This window comes from Staurois parvus, unplaced genomic scaffold (assembly GCF_062004578.1).
Source record: "Staurois parvus isolate SC_StPar_1 unplaced genomic scaffold, SC_StPar_1.0 ptg001127l, whole genome shotgun sequence".
Classification (NCBI taxonomy): Eukaryota; Metazoa; Chordata; class Amphibia; order Anura; family Ranidae; genus Staurois; species Staurois parvus.
Genome location: NW_028318923.1, coordinates 51851 through 70814, shown reverse-complemented (window position 1 = coordinate 70814; position 18964 = coordinate 51851).

Genomic DNA, 18964 nt, shown 5'->3' with positions numbered 1-18964 from the left:
TGCAAATCATGAAACCACAGATCCTCTGATAATGAGGAGGGAAGGAACCCCAATATACAAGGAGGCCATTTTGTATTGTCATGGTGACCAAACACATCGCCATGAAGTTGGGACATTGATATATAAAGAGGGGGGGGGGGGTTGTGTGTGAGGGTGCAAGGGGGACCCAATAGACCAGGAGGCCATTTTGGAATGTCGACCAAATACATCGCCATGGCTCCCTTCAGTCTGCCCCACCCCCGGGAAATGGGGGTCTGAGGTCCGATTTATATCATACAACATAATTGTTTGTCTGAGAGAGGAAACCATATCTTTCCTCACAGTCTGCAGACAGGAGCCAGGAAAAGGGGTGACATCACCCCAAATATCACAGAGAAAGAGGCGTGACATCACCCCAAATATCACAGAGAAAGAGGCGTGGCATCACCCCAAATAAAACTGAGATGGAGGTGTACGATCGTCCTTACCTATCAGCACAAAGTATAATCCAGGAAAGAGGTGTGCCATCCCCCAACTATGACCCAGAAGGAGGTTCACCATCACCCCAAATATCACCTAGATGAAGATGTGCCTTCACCAGAAATACGACCCAAAAGGAGGTTCACTATCACCCCAAATATGACTCAAAAAGAGGTTAGCCATCACCCAAAATATTGCCCAGAAGAAGGTGTGCTATCACCCCAACTATAATCCAGAAGGAGATGTACCCTCACTTGAAATATAACCCAGAGGAAGATGCACCATCACCCCAACTATGACCCAGAAGGAGGTTCACCATCACCCCAAATATCATCCAGAAGAAGGTGTGCCTTCACCCCAAATACAACCCAGAAGGAGGTTCACTATCACCCCAAATATGACTCAAAAAGAAGTTAGCCATCACCCCAAATATCGCCCAGAAGAAGGTGTACTATCACCCCAACTATAATCCAGAAGCTTGTGTGCCATCACCCCAAATACAACCCAGAAGGAGGTTCACTATCACCCGATATATGACTCAAAAAGAAGTTAGCCATCACCCCAAATATCGCCCAGAAGGTGTACTATCACCCCAACTATAATCCAGAAGCTTGTGTGCCATCACCCCAAATACAACCCAGAAGGAGATGTACCCTCACTTGAAATATAACCCAGAGGAAGATGCGCCATCACCCCAAACGTAACCCAGAAAAAGGTGCATGATCACCCCAAATAAAGTTGGGTAAGGAGTCTTCATCCAGTTTTCTGTCTGGAAGGATGGGGCCATCTTTGTGTAGCCATCATCCAGGATCATCATCCACTTCCTGGACATTGTAATGTATTTTTACAATGGCCGGTCACAGGTGGGGGGTTCACCTATTGGGATTGTGATGTATTTGTACAATGACATGGACAGTAGGGGGGAGCTCACCTATTGTGACACACCTGGTGGCTGTATTTACACACAAATATTGTTGCAATGCAGGTACCATGGGTGTTGCTGTGCCATTCAATTGCAAAGGGACCTCATTGTACTAAAGCAATACACCTGCAGTGCTGCATTCTGTTACTCTGGCCATCCATTCACGTGGAAAGGCTGCCTTCAAAGAAAGTCAATGGATGCCCCAACAATGGACATCCCTATTCGGCTCCCTTTCTGTCTGTTCAATATCCCATAGAAAGCATTTTGTTATATCACCCAGAAGGAATTGTGCCTTCATCCCCCAATTATCCAGGAGGGGTTTCATCACCCCCAAATATCAGCCAGAAGAAGGTGTGCCTTTGCCTGAAATGTGACCCAGAAGGAGGTTCACCATAACCCCAAATATGACCCAGAAGGAGGTGTGCCTTCACCCAAAATATGACCCAGAAGGAGGTTCACCATAACCCCAAATATGACCCAGAAGGAATTGTGCCTTCATCCCCCAATTATCCAGGAGGGGTTTCATCACCCCCAAATATCAGCCAGAAGAAGGTGTGCCTTTGCCTGAAATGTGACCCAGAAGGAGGTTCACCATAACCCCAAATATGACCCAGAAGGAGGTGTGCCTTCACCCAAAATATGACCCAGAAGGAGGTTCACCATAACCCCAAATATGACCCAGAAGGAGCTGTGCCTTCACCCGAAATATGACCCAGAAGGAGGTGTGCCTTCACCCGAAATATGACCCATAAGGAGGTTCATCATAACCCCAAATATGACCCAGAAGGAAGTTCACCATAGGATGATGGAGTTGTGCCATCATCCCCCAAATATCCAGAAGGAGGGGTTTCATCACCCCCAAATATCAGCCAGAAGGTGTGCCTTTGCCTGAAATGTGACCCAGAAGGAGGTTCACCATAACCTCAAATATGACCCAGGAGGTTCACCATAACCCCAAATATGACCCAGAAGGAGGTGTGCCTTCACCCGATATATTACCCAGAAGGAGGTGTGCCTTCACCCGATATATGACCCAGAAGGAGGTGTGACTTCACCCGATATATGACCCATAAGGAGGTTCATCATAACCCCAAATATGACCCAGAAGGAGGTTCACCATAACCCCAAATATGGCCCAGAAGGAGGTGTGCCTTCACCCGATATATGACCCAGAAGGAGGTGTGCCTTCACCCGATATATGACCCATAAGGAGGTTCATCATAACCCCAAATATGACCCAGAAGGAGGTGTGCCTTCACCTGATATATGACCCAGAAGGAGGTGTGCCTTCACCCGATATATGACCCATAAGGAGGTTCATCATAACCCCAAATATGACCCAGAAGGAGGTTCACCATAACCCCAAATATGACCCAGAAGGATGTGTGCCTTCACCCGAAATATGACCCAGAAGGAGGTGTGCCTTCACCCGAAATATGACCCAGAAGGAGGTTCACCATAACCCCAAATATGACCCAGAAGGAGGTTCACCATAACCCCAAATATGACCCAGAAGGAGGTGCGCCTTCAACCCAACTAAAGCGTTTTGTTATATCTGTGCAATAACTGCAAAGAAGGAAAAGAAAAGAAACCCACCCGTGGATCAGTTGATAACTCCCCATGCTCTCCTACACTGTTCAAAGCTTTCTCTATAGACTACAGAACCCCTCCGTTCTACTGTGATGGAGATAAGGGGATGGGGGAGATGTTCTGCAGTTCAGCCTCCTCCATAGGGATAGTACAGAGGTTGTCAGCCTAGGACAGGAAGTGGCAGGATCATCAGGTGAAAAGTTAAAAAAAAATAATAATCCCTGAACAGCCCACCAGAGGGTGCCTGCTCCCTTGTGCGCCAAGAGGAGAAGAGAAGGGTGGCACGTGCACTGCATCCTGGCAAAGGAGGTGTGAGGGGCTTGAACCGTAAACCGGCATCTAGAGTACATAGATGTGCTGTATAAATGATATCATTGAGTGCTTATATGCTAATGTTAGGATCTTTATTATATTCAGTTCAATTGCTAGAATGACTTTGCTTAAAGATGCTATTGGAGCAAATTGTTGTCCTCTGGTCCTTCGAAATCCGAGCAAATTGTTGTCTTCTGGCCCTTTCGAAATTCTTGGGTTGGAAGATGGAGACAGTACAGCTCAGATTTCATTCAGTTTCCGATGAATGAGACAAAATCCAAGCTATGGGTGGGCCCTATCAGACCACTTGTCCATCGAGGCATTCTGATATCCGCATAACTCATCCAAAGAGGAAGCCCACTGCTTCCATCAGGACTGAGGACTCGAAGGAAGGGTGCTGTGATATGTTCAGCAAGCTGGTGGTCCCTTCTAGCAGCCATGATCTGCCTGCATTACATAGAGAAGCACAGAGAGCTAGTGATGACATCACTGAGTCTATATAAAAAAAAGTAATGTAGTAAAAGAAATCACCCCCAGGTCCAACCCACATGGCCTTTCACCCGCTCTGTCCTATGCCGGGTACTCATTCTACCGCACTACTCAAGTATCATCCCCTCCTACTAATACTCTGACTCATTCCCTGTCTGTCTGCCCCAGATACATATATTATAAAAATTACCTTTCACCGGCGGCCGTGACCTCTTTGCGCTGTGTCACCATCAAACGGTTATTGCGCTTTGTGGTTTTTTTTTTTTCACAATAAACTAAACATTGACATGAATGACCCAATATGCCGCAGAGTCCTGTCCCGTCTAATGTGCGGATCCCTCAGTTCCCCGCCACTTCCAGGAGCGAGCAACGTGAGGATTTCTTTTCCTTTTCATCACACATATTTCCTACAACATTCCATGATCCACGCTGGAGAATGTGATCATCGCCCAGTTACTAACCCTATTATTATGTTATAGCCTGTTCCGGCTCCGTGTATCTGCTGGGTTATCCTCACCAACCGGCCAGACTGGGATCATGCTGTAGGGTGACAGAGAGGTTCACGTGGAGTCCATGTTGTGGGCTAAAGCAGTAAACGGCCAATCTGCTCGCAGTTACACGTATTACTGACGCTCCAGGCCCGTATTGTATCAATTGCCGGGGAACAGACTATGATCAAAGATAGCTTGACTCCTGACCATCAGATCTACCATTATATGACCACAACTACATGGACTCCTGACCATCAGATCTACCATTATATGACCACAACTACATGGACTCCTGACCATCAGAACTACCACTGTATGACCAATCATATGTGGACTCCTGACCATCAGAACTACTATTATATATGACCAAAACTATGTGTACTCCTGACCATCAGAACTACCACTGTATGACCAATCATATGTGGACTCCTGACCATCAGAACTACTATTATATATGACCAAAACTACGTGGACTCCTGACCATCAGATCTACCATTATATATGACCAAAACTATGTGTACTCCTGACCATCAGAACTACCACTGTATGACCAATCATATGTGGACTCCTGACCATCAGATCTACCATTATGTGACCACAACTACGTGGACTCCTGACCATCAGATCTACCTTTATATGACCAAAACCAAGTGTACTGCTGACCATCAGAACTACCACTGTGTGACCAAACATATGTTGACTCCTGACCATCAGATCTATCATTATAAGACCAAAACTGCATGGACTCCTGACCATCAGATCTACCATTATATGACCAAAACTACGTGGACTCCTGACCATCAGATCTACCATTATATGACCAAAACTACGTGGACTCCTGACCATCAGATCTACCATTATATGACCAAAACTATGTGTACTGCTGACCATCAGATCTACCATTATAAGACTAAAACTACGTGGACTCCTGACCATCAGAACTACCACTGTATGACCAAAACTACGTAGACTCCTGACCATCAGATCTACCATTATAAGACCAAACTATATGGACTCCTGACCATCAGAACTACCACTGTATGACCAAAACTATGTGTACTCCTGACCATCAGATCTACCACTGTATGACCAAAACTATGTGTACTGCTGACCATCAGATCTACCATTATAAGACCAAAACTATGTGTACTGCTGACCATCAGATCTACCATTATAAGACCAAAACTACATGGACTCCTGACCATCGGATCCACCATTATATAACCAAAACTAAGTGTACTGCTGACCATCAGAACTACCACTGTATGACCAAACATACAGTCAGGTCCATAAAATATTGGGACATGGACACAATTCTAACATTTTTGGCTCTATACACCACCACAATGGATTTGAAATGAAACGAACAAGATGTGCTTTAACTGCAGATTGTCAGCTTTAATTTGATGGTATTTACATCCAAATTGGGTGAACGGTGTAGGAATGACAACAGTTTACATATGTGCCTCCCACTTGTTAAGGGACCAAAAGTAATGGGACAATTGGCTTCTCAGCTGTTCCATGGCCAGGTTTGTGTTATTCCCTCGTTATCCCAATTACAATGAGCAGATAAAAGGTCCAGAGTTCATTTCAAGTGTGCTATTTGCATTTGGAATCTGTTGCTGTCAACTCTCAAGATGAGATCCAAAGAGCTGCCACTGTCAGTGAAGCCATCATTAGGCTGAAAAAACAAAACAAACCCATCAGAGAGATAGCAAAAACATTAGGCGTGGCCAAAACAACTGTTTGGAACATTCTTAAAAAGAAGGAACGCACCGGTGAGCTCAGCAACACCAAAAGACCCGGAAGACCACGGAAAACAACTGTGGTGGATGACCGAAGAATTCTTTCCCTGGTGAAGAAAACACCCTTCACAACAGTTGGCCAGATCAAGAACACTCTCCAGGAGGTAGGTGTATGTGTGTCAAAGTCACCAATCAAGAGAAGACTTCACCAGAGTGAATACAGAGGGTTCACCACAAGATGGAAACCATTGGTGAGCCTCAAAAACAGGAAGGCCAGATTAGAGTTTGCCAAACGACATGTAAAAAAGCCTTCACAGTTCTGGAACAACATCCTATGGAGAGATGAGACCGACATCAACTTGTACCAGAGTGATGGGAAGAGAAGAGTATGGAGAAGGAACTGCTCATGATCCTAAGCATACCACCTCATCAGTGATCATGGTGGTGGTAGTGTCATGGCGTGGGCATGTATGGCTGCCAATGGAACTGCTTCTCTTGTATTTATTGATGATGTGACTGCTGACAGAAGCAGCCGGATGAATTGTGAAGTGTTTCGGGAATATTATCGGCTCATATTCAGCCAAATGCTTCACAACTCATTGGACGCTTCACAGTGCAGATGGACAATGACCCAAAGCAGACTGCAAAAGCAACCAAAGAAGTGGAATGTTCTGCAATGGCCAAGTCAATCACCTGACCTGAATCCGATTGAGCATTTCACTTGCTGAAGACAAAACTGAAGGGAAAATGCCCCAAGAACAAGCAGGAACTGAAGACAGTTGCAGTAGAGGCCTGGCAGAGCATCACCAGGGATGAAACCCAGCGTCTGGGGATGTCTATGCGTTCCACACTTCAGGCTGTAATTGACTGCAAAGGATTTGCAACCAAGTATTAAAAAGTGAAAGTTTGATTTATGATTATTATTCTGTCCCATTACTTTTGGTTCCTTAACAAGTGGGAGGCACATATGTAAACTGCTGTAATTCCTACACCGTTCACCTGATTTGGATGTAAATACCCTCAAATTAAAGCTGACAGTCTGCAGTTAAAGCACATCTTGTTCGTTTCATTTCAAATCCATTGTGGTGGTGTATAGAGCCAAAAATGTTAGAATTGTGTCCATGTCCCAATATTTATGGACCTGACTGTATGTGGACTCTTGACCATCAGATCTACCATTATAAGACCAAAACTACATGGGCTCCTGACCATCAGATCTACTATTATATGACGAAAACTATGTGAACTCCTGACCATCACAACTGCCACTGTATGACCAAAGGTATGTGAACTCCTGACCATCAGATCTACCATTATATGACCAAAGGTATGTGAACTCCTGACCATCATACCTACCACTATATGACCTCAAGTATGTGAATCCCTGACCATCAGATCTACCACTACATGGCCCAAACTACATGGACTCCTGACCATGAGATCTACCATTCAATGATCAAAACTACACTTACTACTACCCTTCAGATCTACAATTATGACCCAAACTATGTGGACTGCAGACCATCAGAACTACCATTATATGACCAGAATTACTTGGACTCCCGACCATCATATCTACCTTTATATGATCAAAACTACACATACTACTGACCTTCAGATCTACTATTATGACCCAAGCTATGTGAACTTCTGAGCGTCAGATCTACAACCAAAAGTATGGGAACTCCTGATCATCAGATCTACCATCATATGACTAAAACTGCGTGGACTCCTAACATCAGATCTACCATTATATGACAAAAACTACATGGACTTCTGACCATAAGATCCTACCATTATGACCCAAACTATAGACTCCGGACCTGGATTTCCCTCCAGATAATTTAGTTCAGGGGTTTCCAGTGAAGGTTACTGTGAATACATCATGCAAAGACATTGGAGACAATTGGGCATTTCCAACCTTGTGGTAAGTTTGGTGAAGACCCTTTTCTGTTCCAGCATGACTGTGCCCGTGTGCACAAAGCCAGCTCCATAAAGACATGGGTTGACCAGTTTGATGTGGAGAAACCTGAGTGGCCTGAACAAAGACCTGGCCTTAACCCTACCAAATGGTGATTGCAAGCAAGGTCTTCTTGTTTTACATTACATTCCTTCTCACCTGGCCATCAGTCCTACCACTATGTGACCAAAAGTATAAAGAAACCCTCCCAATGATTGCATTGAGGTGTTGCCAGTGAAGGGCATTGTTGATTCTATATCATAAAAAGTCATTTCTGATCATTGTGCTCTTCCAAGCCTTGGACCAGTTTGGTGTGGTGAGTTTGGGGGTCCTGTACAGAGCCCGACCCCAATCCTACTGAATCAGAATGCCAGTTAGGAGCTGGGACTTCTCCTCTTGTACAGGGCTGTTCCTTTGGCTAACCGAACACAAATTCCCACACACGTCAACATTTTCTGGCCAGTCCCACCTGGTTTGACCACTTTGGTGTGGAGGAACCCGAGTAGTCTGCACAATTCCCTGACCTCAACCCTAGTGAACAGCCAATGGGAGGAACGGGAACACCGACTGTGAGCTAGGGCTTATCAGCAGTATCTGATGGGTCACGGATTCCCACGCACACACTCCAAAATCTTGTGGAAAGCCTTCTCAGAAGAGTGGTGGGGCTCTTGTAGCTGCAAAAAAGGGGGTCCAGCTCCGTATTAATGGCCATGGTAGTGGAATGGGATGTCCAACAAGCTCCAATAGGTGTGGTGACCACAAATGTTGAGTCATGTAGTGTGTATTCTATGTAGTGATCCTCCCCCTCCCCCGGCTGCGTGTATAAAGCAACCCTGTTTTGGCCACATTCTTGAAGATGGCACAACAGATGCTGGGTACTGACATGGCTGCCCATTGATTGACAAGACTTTGGACAGTGACCTGGTCTGTGCCGTTGGTTGTTCATGGTTACACATCCCAAAAGGAAAGCCAATGCAGGCTAACAAACTTTTGGCCATATATAGATCAGTGGTCTCCAAACTGTGGCCCGGATGTGGCCCTTTGCTTACCTTTAATTGGCCATTGGGGCACTAATCCTTCCACTACTACCAATAATGAGGTGCTATTCCTCCCACTGACACCAATGATGGGGCGCTGTGCCTCCCACTGACACCAATGATGGGGCCCTGTGCCTCCCACTGACACCAATGATGGGGCCCTGTTCCTCCCACTGACCCCAATGATGGGGCCCTGTTCCTCCCACTGACCCCAATGATGGGGCCCTGTTCCTCCCACTGACACCAATAATGGGGCACTGTTCCTCCTCACTGACACCAATGAGGGGGCACTGTTCCTCCCACTGACACCAGTGAGGGGGCACTATTCCACCCACTGACACCAGTGAGGGGGCACTATTCCTCCCACTGACACCAGTGATGGGGCACTATTCCTCCCACTGACACCAGTGATGGGGCACTATTCCTCCCACTGACACCAGTGATGGGGCACTATTCCTCCCACTGACACCAGTGATGGGGCACTATTCCTCCCACTGACACCAGTGATGGGGCACTATTCCTTCCACTGACACCAATGATGGGGGACTATTCCTCCCACTGACACCAGTGATGGGGCACTATTCCTCCCACTGACACCAGTGATGGGGCACTATTCCTCCCACTGACACCAATGATGGGACACTATTCCTCCCACTGACACCAACGATGGGGCACTATTCCTCCCACTGACACCAACGATGGGGCACTGTTCCTCCCACTGACACCAACGATGGGGCACTGTTCCTCCCACTGACACCAACGATGGGGCACTGTTCCTCCCACTGACACCAACGATGGGGCACTGTTCCTCCCACTGACACCAACGATGGGGCACTGTTCCTCCCACTGACACCAACGATGGGACACTGTTCCTCCCACTGACACCAACGATGGGACACTGTTCCTCCCACTGACACCAACGATGGGGCACTATTCCTCCCACTGACACCAATGATGGGGCACTATTCCTCCCACTGACACCAATGATGGGACACTATTCCTCCCACTGATACCAATGATGGGACACTATTCCTCCCACTGATACCAATGATGGGGCACTATTCCTCCCACTGACACCAATGATGGGGCACTGAGGTAGATGAACAGTTCTCGTGAACAGAAGACCAGTGTGAGACTCTGTCTCTATGCAGGAGACCAGTCATTGCAGCTCCCTCTGTGTTGCAGGGTGACTGGTCTTGTCCCCGCCCCTCCTATAGACTTCTGCAGGAGGCAGCCTGTACTGGTTGAAGCCCCTCCCACAGCCCTGCTCTCCGTATAGCACAGCGAGGATTATTATTATTATACAGGATTTATGGCGCCAACAGTTTGCTCAGCGCTGTACAATATAATGGGAGACAATACAGCAACACCACAATACAATACACGAGGGGTTCGAGGGCCCTGATCCTGGGAGCTTACAGTCTAGGAGGGAGGGGATGCCACCAATACTTTTACAAGGTAATATCTGGGATTGCCAAGGCATCTGGTGCTCACAAAGCGGATTTCTATCCTTTGTAGCTATTGAGGAGACTATCTGAACGAACGTTTCTGTGGCTGAAATTCAGCTTTATCTCTGAGCCCGATCTGGGCTCTGCCAGGGAAGTGACACAGGGGGCGCCACCATCATACCTAAACAGTGCCGAGTGTCTGCAGCACCAACTCCCAATACAAGCCGAGTCAGCACGACTGCCATTAAAGGACAAACCCCCCTTAATTAAAGGACAACCCCCCCCAAGAAGAAAAACGTGATATATTGCAGCTCACCCGGCCTTGGATTTGGTGGCTGCATTCGTTTTCATTTTTCAGAAAGTACAGAAACACAATTATCTCTGTAAACTACTAATCCCATCAACCTGCCATGTAATGGAGAGGAAAACGATTGTGGGCAAGCCTGTGTGACAACCACGGCTCCTTCTGTCGAGCACAGTCAAAGCGTTGTCACCCTTGAACAGGAAGTGTATTGTTATGTGCAGAGCAGCAGGGAAAAAAAAAAGCAAGCCTGAAAAAGGAAAACAAAGGCAGCCACCTCTTCTAAAGGACAGATAAGCTGCACTATAGTAGATTTTTCTTTTGTTTGGATATGCTTCACACTGTGAATGCGGGGTCCGGGGAGAGCGGATATAGTGAATGCGGGGTCCGGGGAGAGCGGATATAGTGAATGCGGGGTCCGGGGAGAGAGGATATAGTGAATGCGGGGTCCGGGGAGAGAGGATATAGTGAATGCGGGGTCCGGGGAGACCGGATATAGTGAATGCGGGGTCCGGGGAGAGCGGATATAGTGAATGCGGGGTCCGGGGAGAGAGGATACAGTGAATGCGGGGTCCGGGGAGAGCGGATATAGTGAATGCGGGGTCCGGGGAGAGCGGATATAGTGAATGCGGGGTCCGGGGAGAGCGGATATAGTGAATGCGGGGTCCGGGGAGAGAGGATACAGTGAATGCGGGGTCCGGGGAGAGCGGATATAGTCAATGCGGGGTCCGGGGAGAGCGGATATAGTCAATGCGGGGTCCGGGAAGAGCGGATATAGTCAATGCGGGGTCCGGGAAGAGCGGATATAGTGAATGCGGGGGCGGGGAGAGCGGATATAGTGAATGCGGGGTCCGGGGAGAGCGGATATAGTGAATGCGGGGTCCGGGGAGAGCGGATATAGTCAATGCGGGGTCCGGGGAGAGCGGATATAGTCAATGCGGGGTCCGGGAAGAGCGGATATAGTGAATGCGGGGTCCGGGGAGAGCGGATATAGTGAATGCGGGGTCCCGGGAAAGCGGATATAGTGAATGCGGGGTCCTGGGAGAGCGGATATAGTGAATGCGGGGTCCCGGGAGAGCGGATATAGTGAATGCGGGGTCCGGGGATATAGTGAATGCGGGGTCCGGGGAGAGCGGATATAGTGAATGCGGGGTCCGGGGAGAGCGGATATAGTGAATGCGGGGTCCGGGGAGAGCGGATACAGTGAATGCGGGGTCCGGGGAGAGAGGATATAGTGAATGCGGGGTCCGGGGAGAGCGGATACAGTGAATGCGGGGTCAGGGGAGAGAGGATATAGTGAATGCGGGGTCCGGGAAGAGCGGATATAGTGAATGCGGGGTCCGGGAAGAGCGGATATAGTGAATGCGGGGTCCGGGAAGAGCGGATATAGTGAATGCGGGGTCCGGGCAGAGCGGATATAGTGAATGCGGGGTCCGGGAAGAGCGGATATAGTGAATGCGGGGTCCGGGGAGAGAGGATATAGTGAATGCGGGGTCCGGGGAGAGCGGATATAGTGAATGCGGGGTCCGGGGAGAGAGGATATAGTGAATGCAGGGTAGGGGGAGAGCGGATATAGTGAATGCAGGGTCCGGGGAGAGCGGATATAGTGAATGCCGGGTCCAGGGAGAGCGGATATAGTGAATGCGGGGTCCGGGGAGAGCGGATACAGTGAATGCGGGGTCCGGGGAGAGAGGATATAGTGAATGCGGGGTCCGGGGAGAGCGGATATAGTGAATGCGGGGTCCGGGAAGAGCGGATATAGTGAATGCGGGGTCCGGGGAGAGCGGATATAGTCAATGCGGGGTCCGGGAAGAGCGGATATAGTGAATGCGGGGTCCGGGGAGAGCGGATATAGTGAATGCGGGGTCCCGGGAGAGCGGATATAGTGAATGCGGGGTCCCGGGAGAGCGGATATAGTGAATGCGGGGTCCCGGGAGAGGGGATATAGTGAATGCGGGGTCCCGGGAGAGGGGATATAGTGAATGCGTGGTCCGGGGAGAGCGGATATAGTGAATGCGGGGTCCGGGGATATAGTGAATGCGGGGTCCGGGGAGAGCGGATATAGTGAATGCGGGGTCCGGGAAGAGCGGATATAGTGAATGCGGGGTCCGGGGAGAGCGGATATAGTGAATGCAGGGTAGGGGGAGAGCGGATACAGTGAATGCGGGGTCCGGGGAGAGAGGATACAGTGAATGCGGGGTCCGGGGAGAGCGGATATAGTGAATGCGGGGTCCGGGAAGAGCGGATATAGTCAATGCGGGGTCCGGGGAGAGCGGATATAGTCAATGCGGGGTCCGGGAAGAGCGGATATAGTGAATGCGGGGTCCGGGGAGAGCGGATATAGTGAATGCAGGGTAGGGGGAGAGCGGATATAGTGAATGCGGGGTCCGGGGAGAGCGGATATAGTGAATGCGGGGTCCGGGGAGAGCGGATATAGTGAATGCGGGGTCCGGGGAGAGCGGATATAGTGAATGCGGGGTCCGGGGAGAGCGGATATAGTGAATGCGGGGTGCGGGGAGAGCGGATATAGTGAATGCGGGGTCCGGGGAGAGCGGATACAGTGAATGCGGGGTCCGGGGAGAGCGGATACAGTGAATGCGGGGTCCGGGGAGAGCGGATATAGTGAATGCGGGGTCCGGGGAGAGCGGATACAGTGAATGCGGGGTCCGGGGAGAGCGGATATAGTGAATGCGGGGTGCGGGGAGAGCGGATATAGTGAATGCGGGGTCCGGGGAGAGCGGATACAGTGAATGCGGGGTCCGGGGAGAGCGGATACAGTGAATGCGGGGTCCGGGGAGAGCGGATACAGTGAATGCGGGGTCCGGGGAGAGCGGATACAGTGAATGCGGGGTCCGGGGAGAGCGGATATAGTGAATGCGGGGTAGGGGGAGAGCGGATATAGTGAATGCGGGGTCCGGGGAGAGCGGATATAGTGAATGCGGGGTCCAGGGAGAGCGGATATAGTGAAGGCGGGGTCCTATAGCACCGTCTATGGCAGTACTTCCTCATACAACCCATCCATCACAGCACAACTGACCGGCAATGAAGACTCACACTTTAACCCCTCCAGAGGATTCCCCCCCCCCCCCCCCCTTCCCGACCAGGCCATTTTTTGCGATACGGCACGGTGTTACTTTGACAATTGCGCAGTCATGCAACGTTGCACCCAAATTAAATTGATAGAGCTTATTTCCCACAACTAGAGCTTTCTTTCGGTGGCATTTGATCACCTGAGCATTTTTTTTGTTTTTTGCTCTAGAAACAAAAAAGACAATTTTGGGGGAAAAACCCCACAATATTTGTAACTTTTTGTTATAAAACATATCCAGTAAAAAAAAAATCTAATTTTGTCATAAACTTAGGCCAAAATGTCTTTGCTGAAAAAATAATCCCAATACATTTAAAATCATTTGGTTTACGTGAAGGTTTTGGCGTCTACAAATGGCGGTTATAGATACTGGGATTTAAAAAAAAAAAAAAAATTTACACTAGTAATGTCGGCGATCAGCAACTTATAGCGGGACTGCGGCGGGCATTCTGACACTGGGGGGGGGGGGGGATTAACTGCCACTGACACCAATACAGTGATCAGTGCTAATAAAAAGCACTGACACTGTACTAATGGCACTGGGCAGGAAGGGGTTAACATTTGGGGTGATCAAAGGGTTAACTGTGTGCTGTGTAGGGAGACATTTGGGTTGATCAAAGGGTTAACTGCGTGCTGTGTAGGGAGGCATGCTGTGCATAGAGATAGATAGCAGCATGTCCTTGCTGGCTGGAGCCGAGAGCTGTGTTGTTTACACACAGGTCTCTCCCCTGCCAGCTGTACACGGCGATCGCTGGGTGCCGGTGGGGAATCTCCTCATTCACATCCCTAGCTGCCAATAGCGGCGCACGCCCCCTACCGGGAAATCCAAATCACGTATGTACATGTGATTTTGCACAGCCCCACCCCCCTGTAGCCGTACTTCTACTATAGGGCAGCAGGTAAGTACTCCAGGCTGAGTTCTGGTCAAGTCGTGATTTTCAGGAGACCAGAAGACGAATTTCTGGGATTGTAGCGCCTGTATTCAAAGAAGAAATTCCATGATAGGAGATCTCTCTGGGAGAGGCTCACACTGCTTTTGGCAATGCAGATTCTGAGACCCCTCTGCCCCTCAAGATCTGAGCTGTACCAGCCAGACCCCTAAAGCCGTGACTGAAGCTGTCCACACGTCGCTCCGTTTTTTTGCTCAGCCAGTGGGCTAATCTATAAAAACGAAATTGGTTCCCCCATCCACACATCAACATTCCCACCGTGCTATTGTACTCAGACAGCAGGAGGACCTCCGCCACGGTCAGAAAACACATCAGTTCTGCAACCATTGGCTGCAGCCGCTGATTATGTGGATTTTTTCCAAAAGGTCTGTTTAGCAGAAGTCGATCAACATTGAATTCTGTTGAGTGCCAGTTGCCCCACATGTATCAGAACTTGGCCCGTTCCTGCTGAACCATCAGAATTTCAATCCAACCATGGCCACCCTAAAAAGCAGGATGGAATAGAGGGCCCTCATACAGGCAGGTCTTATCTGTTTGGAAGAGGCTAGGGTTCAGCTCCCAGACGTCTGTGTACCAGGTCCTCCTGGGCCAGTTTGGTTCGATAAGAACTGTTTTTTTTTTCTCTTGATTTTGCGGAGTAGTCCAGGCAGAATTCACAATGGAGGAAAGGCATAGTTGGTCTGAATGGCCAGGGAATTATCAGAGCAGCCAATGCCAAGAGGATTCTTGGTCCTGGCCATATACAGGGGTAACTTTTTGCTGAACTTGGAGGTCAGGATAACCACATCCGGAGTCTGCCATCTCTAACATATCAGGTTGTAGATGTTGGGGTGAAGGGCCCATTCTGCTACCCCCAGGTGTTGACAAATGAGGTATCCCGCCTTCCAATTGTCTACTCCCTGGATATGAACAGAGATCGCTGGACAGTATTTCTTTGCCCATGAGATAATCAGACATGGTTCCATCAAGGCCGCATGACTCCTGATACCCTCCTAGTGATTGATGTAGGTGCTTTGCAGTTGTCCAATTGCACCCGATTGGGTCAGTAGTGTATTTAGGTTTTGTGCTGCCCTAGGCAACACAAAAATCATCTGCCCCCATGGATAACGACCAACACCACCCCCCTCCCTCCTCCCGCAGAGAGAGCCTGACATTGACCAACAACACCATTGCCCCCCACCCAGGAGAGCCTTCCACTACTCTCCTGCTGATAGAGAAAAAGGCACTCATCTTCACAGCTCCGGACATCCCCAGGAACGGAAGTCAGGACCTACATACACCATCAAGCAGCCCACAGCCTCTTGGATCCCACCTGGTTCCCGTGGCACACATGTCCCTTCTTTCATCCCTTCTTCTGGGGGGGGGGGGGTGCTGCCCCCCTGAAACCTGCTGCCCTAGGCAAGTGCCTTGTGGTAAATATGCCCCTGGATCGGATGTCTCTGAAGAAGAGGGGTCCAGTGGTGCAGAGCCATTTTTATCGCTCTGGGCTCTAAAGATGTTGGTGGGGAGCTTGGCTTATATGGGTGACCAGGTTTCCTGAACTGTGAGAAATTGGAGCCCTCTTCCCCAGCCTGAGGGGCCAACATCTGTGATCACATTCCATTGGTATGGCAGAAACAACTTCCCCTTTGGGTTGGAAATCTACCAGACTAGACTTTCTTGCTTAGCTGGACAGAAGCACAGAGAGGAAGCGTGTTTGTTCATGCCAACAAAGACTTGTTGAGAGGGGCTATGAATAGAATTGGGTAAATGGTACAGCCTTGAAGGAGGCCATCATGAGGCCCAAAACTCTAAGAATCCTTCAGAGGGTTGTCTCTGTGATTTTCAGGTCTAAGTGCGAAATCCAAGAGAAACTCGTTTTCTGAAAGTTTAGTTTGGGCTGTTTGTAGAATGAGGCCCGAGTATTCCAGGCGGATTTGATTAGTCAAGCAAAAGCCTGAAGTGTTTGAATATCTGAACGTTTGCAGATGGAAAGCAGGAGAGTCCTTCTAAAGAAGGTCATCTAGATACCCTGTGACCTGAATGCCGAGTTCTTTACAGGACAGGTAGGGATGCAAGTGCCTTTGTGAATACTCTGGGAACAGACATACCAAAAGGCAATGCGACAAACTACAACTGATTGTCCCATACTGCAAAGCACAGATTAAGTGAGTAAATGGGATTTTGCAGATAGGCATCGTGGATGTCTACAAATGCCAGGTATCCCCCCTCGTCTCAGAAGTGGTAACTGACCTTGCAGATTCCATACAAAACTTTAGAACTTGAAGGCATTTGTTAAGGGATTTTAGGTCTAGGATAGGATGAATACAACCATTGGGTTTTGGTACCGTGAACAGGTTTGAATAGAGTCCCTTGATCGGGTCTTCCAGAGACCCAAACTACAACTTCCTTGGAAAAGTGGTGGTCCAGGGCAATCTGTAAATCTAACTGTCCTTGGGCAGATTTTGGTTGGTTTGAGAAAAAGAAAAAAAAAAAAAACGGAGGGGATAGAGTCTGAAAATATTTTGAACCCACAGCGTTGGGACATCTGTCATCCTGAGTAAAGCAAACTGTAACAGACTCGGGAGGGAGAGCACCTCTTCGTTGGGCAGAGGGTTTTGGGAAAGACTTTGTGTTCCATGTTTTGTGCCGAAAGGAGGGGATTACAGATCTTATGTCTCATACATGCTATGGGGTAACAGTCCAATATGAAGGGTGACACTCCCATTCATGTCACTGGCTTCTCCTCTCATGGTGGGCATACCCCTTGGATGACTCTTCAGGGTCTGGGTTCCATTGGCATGGACCACAGCCCTGGACCTGTAGAGTACCCTGAAGCTACCTAATCGCTGTTCACAAAATGCTGAGGTGTACCCCAGGACTTAACCATCCACGTCACTCATCCCTACAACGAATTCAGGCTTCTCTTCTCATGGTGGGCATACTCCTTGGAGGGCACGTCAGGGTCTGGGTTCCATAGGGATGGATCACAGTCTTAAACCTGTAGAGTACCAAGCGGCTAACTACATGCTGTTCACAAAGTGCTGAAGTGTACCCCATGCAGGATCCAGGAGCCTGAAGCAACATTACAGGCTGTCCTCATGGTGTGGGATCTGGGTATGGCTCCTAAAGGTGCACTGGTCGGGATGCACTGCTTCTACTATTGTATTAGAAGACAGCGAAGAGTTGATTAAAGAATCTGAAGTAAAATAATAAACTAGTTACATGAAGAGGGATTTCTCTGTAAGGGAGAAGAGGTCCATCACCCTAGGACACTAAGGACTCACGGAGTGGGATAGAAGTATAGGGGGATGCCTAGGAGGCGTATCCTCAAATGTTTGGCCAGTGTCCAGTCACCTGAAGGTACCAGAGCATGCCCAGGGTCTATGAATATCAAGCCTGTGTCCTGTTTTGTGCAATAAAATAGCAAATATTGGTTAGCTTGTAGGAACATCGAGATGTTAATTGTGCCTAGGCACAATTCCTGTGCTTAGGCACTCATAGCTTCATCTGCAGTGTGAGGTCATCTAAGGCACTGCTGTCTGAATCCAAGTCTGCCCAGGTTTGTTGATGTCACTACTCTGCTGCTCAGTTCTCCTTGCTGGAGAGGAAGCTGTACCTAGGGGACTTGCAATGCAAGTCTTCCTGCTCCCGCTTCATCCATTTTCTGGATCTGTGCTTCCTTCATTGCTCTTGCTGCTTCAATACCCTAATTACTCCTTGGTTTACCAGTCATCAAGGGTGCAAGTATGACACAGGGAAGCAAAGCCTTGCTCATCTACCAAGACGGCCACCACCACACAGATGCACAGTGCAGAGCAACGTATGGGAAGTCAGTAACGTGGAAATTAACTGCAGGGAGACCACAGGCAATACTGGTGACTGGTCCTTCTGGTCTTGTGTGTGAATAAAGCTTTAGGTCTGCACTTGTAAACCTGATGCCAACACAACTAAAATCTCAAGAGTTGTTCCTGAACCCTTTACTTGTTGCTGAAACCGTATTCTGTACATCATAACTTAATAGGCCCCTCCCCAGAGCCAGCTCAGCCCCACCCCCTTTCCATAACTAAATATAGGTCAGATAATCAAATATTTGCACAGTCAAGTCCCTCCCCAGAGTCCCCACAACAATCATTCACTTCACTGAGACCCACCCCCTTCTCTGACCAAACATAGGATAGCCTCTCCCCAGA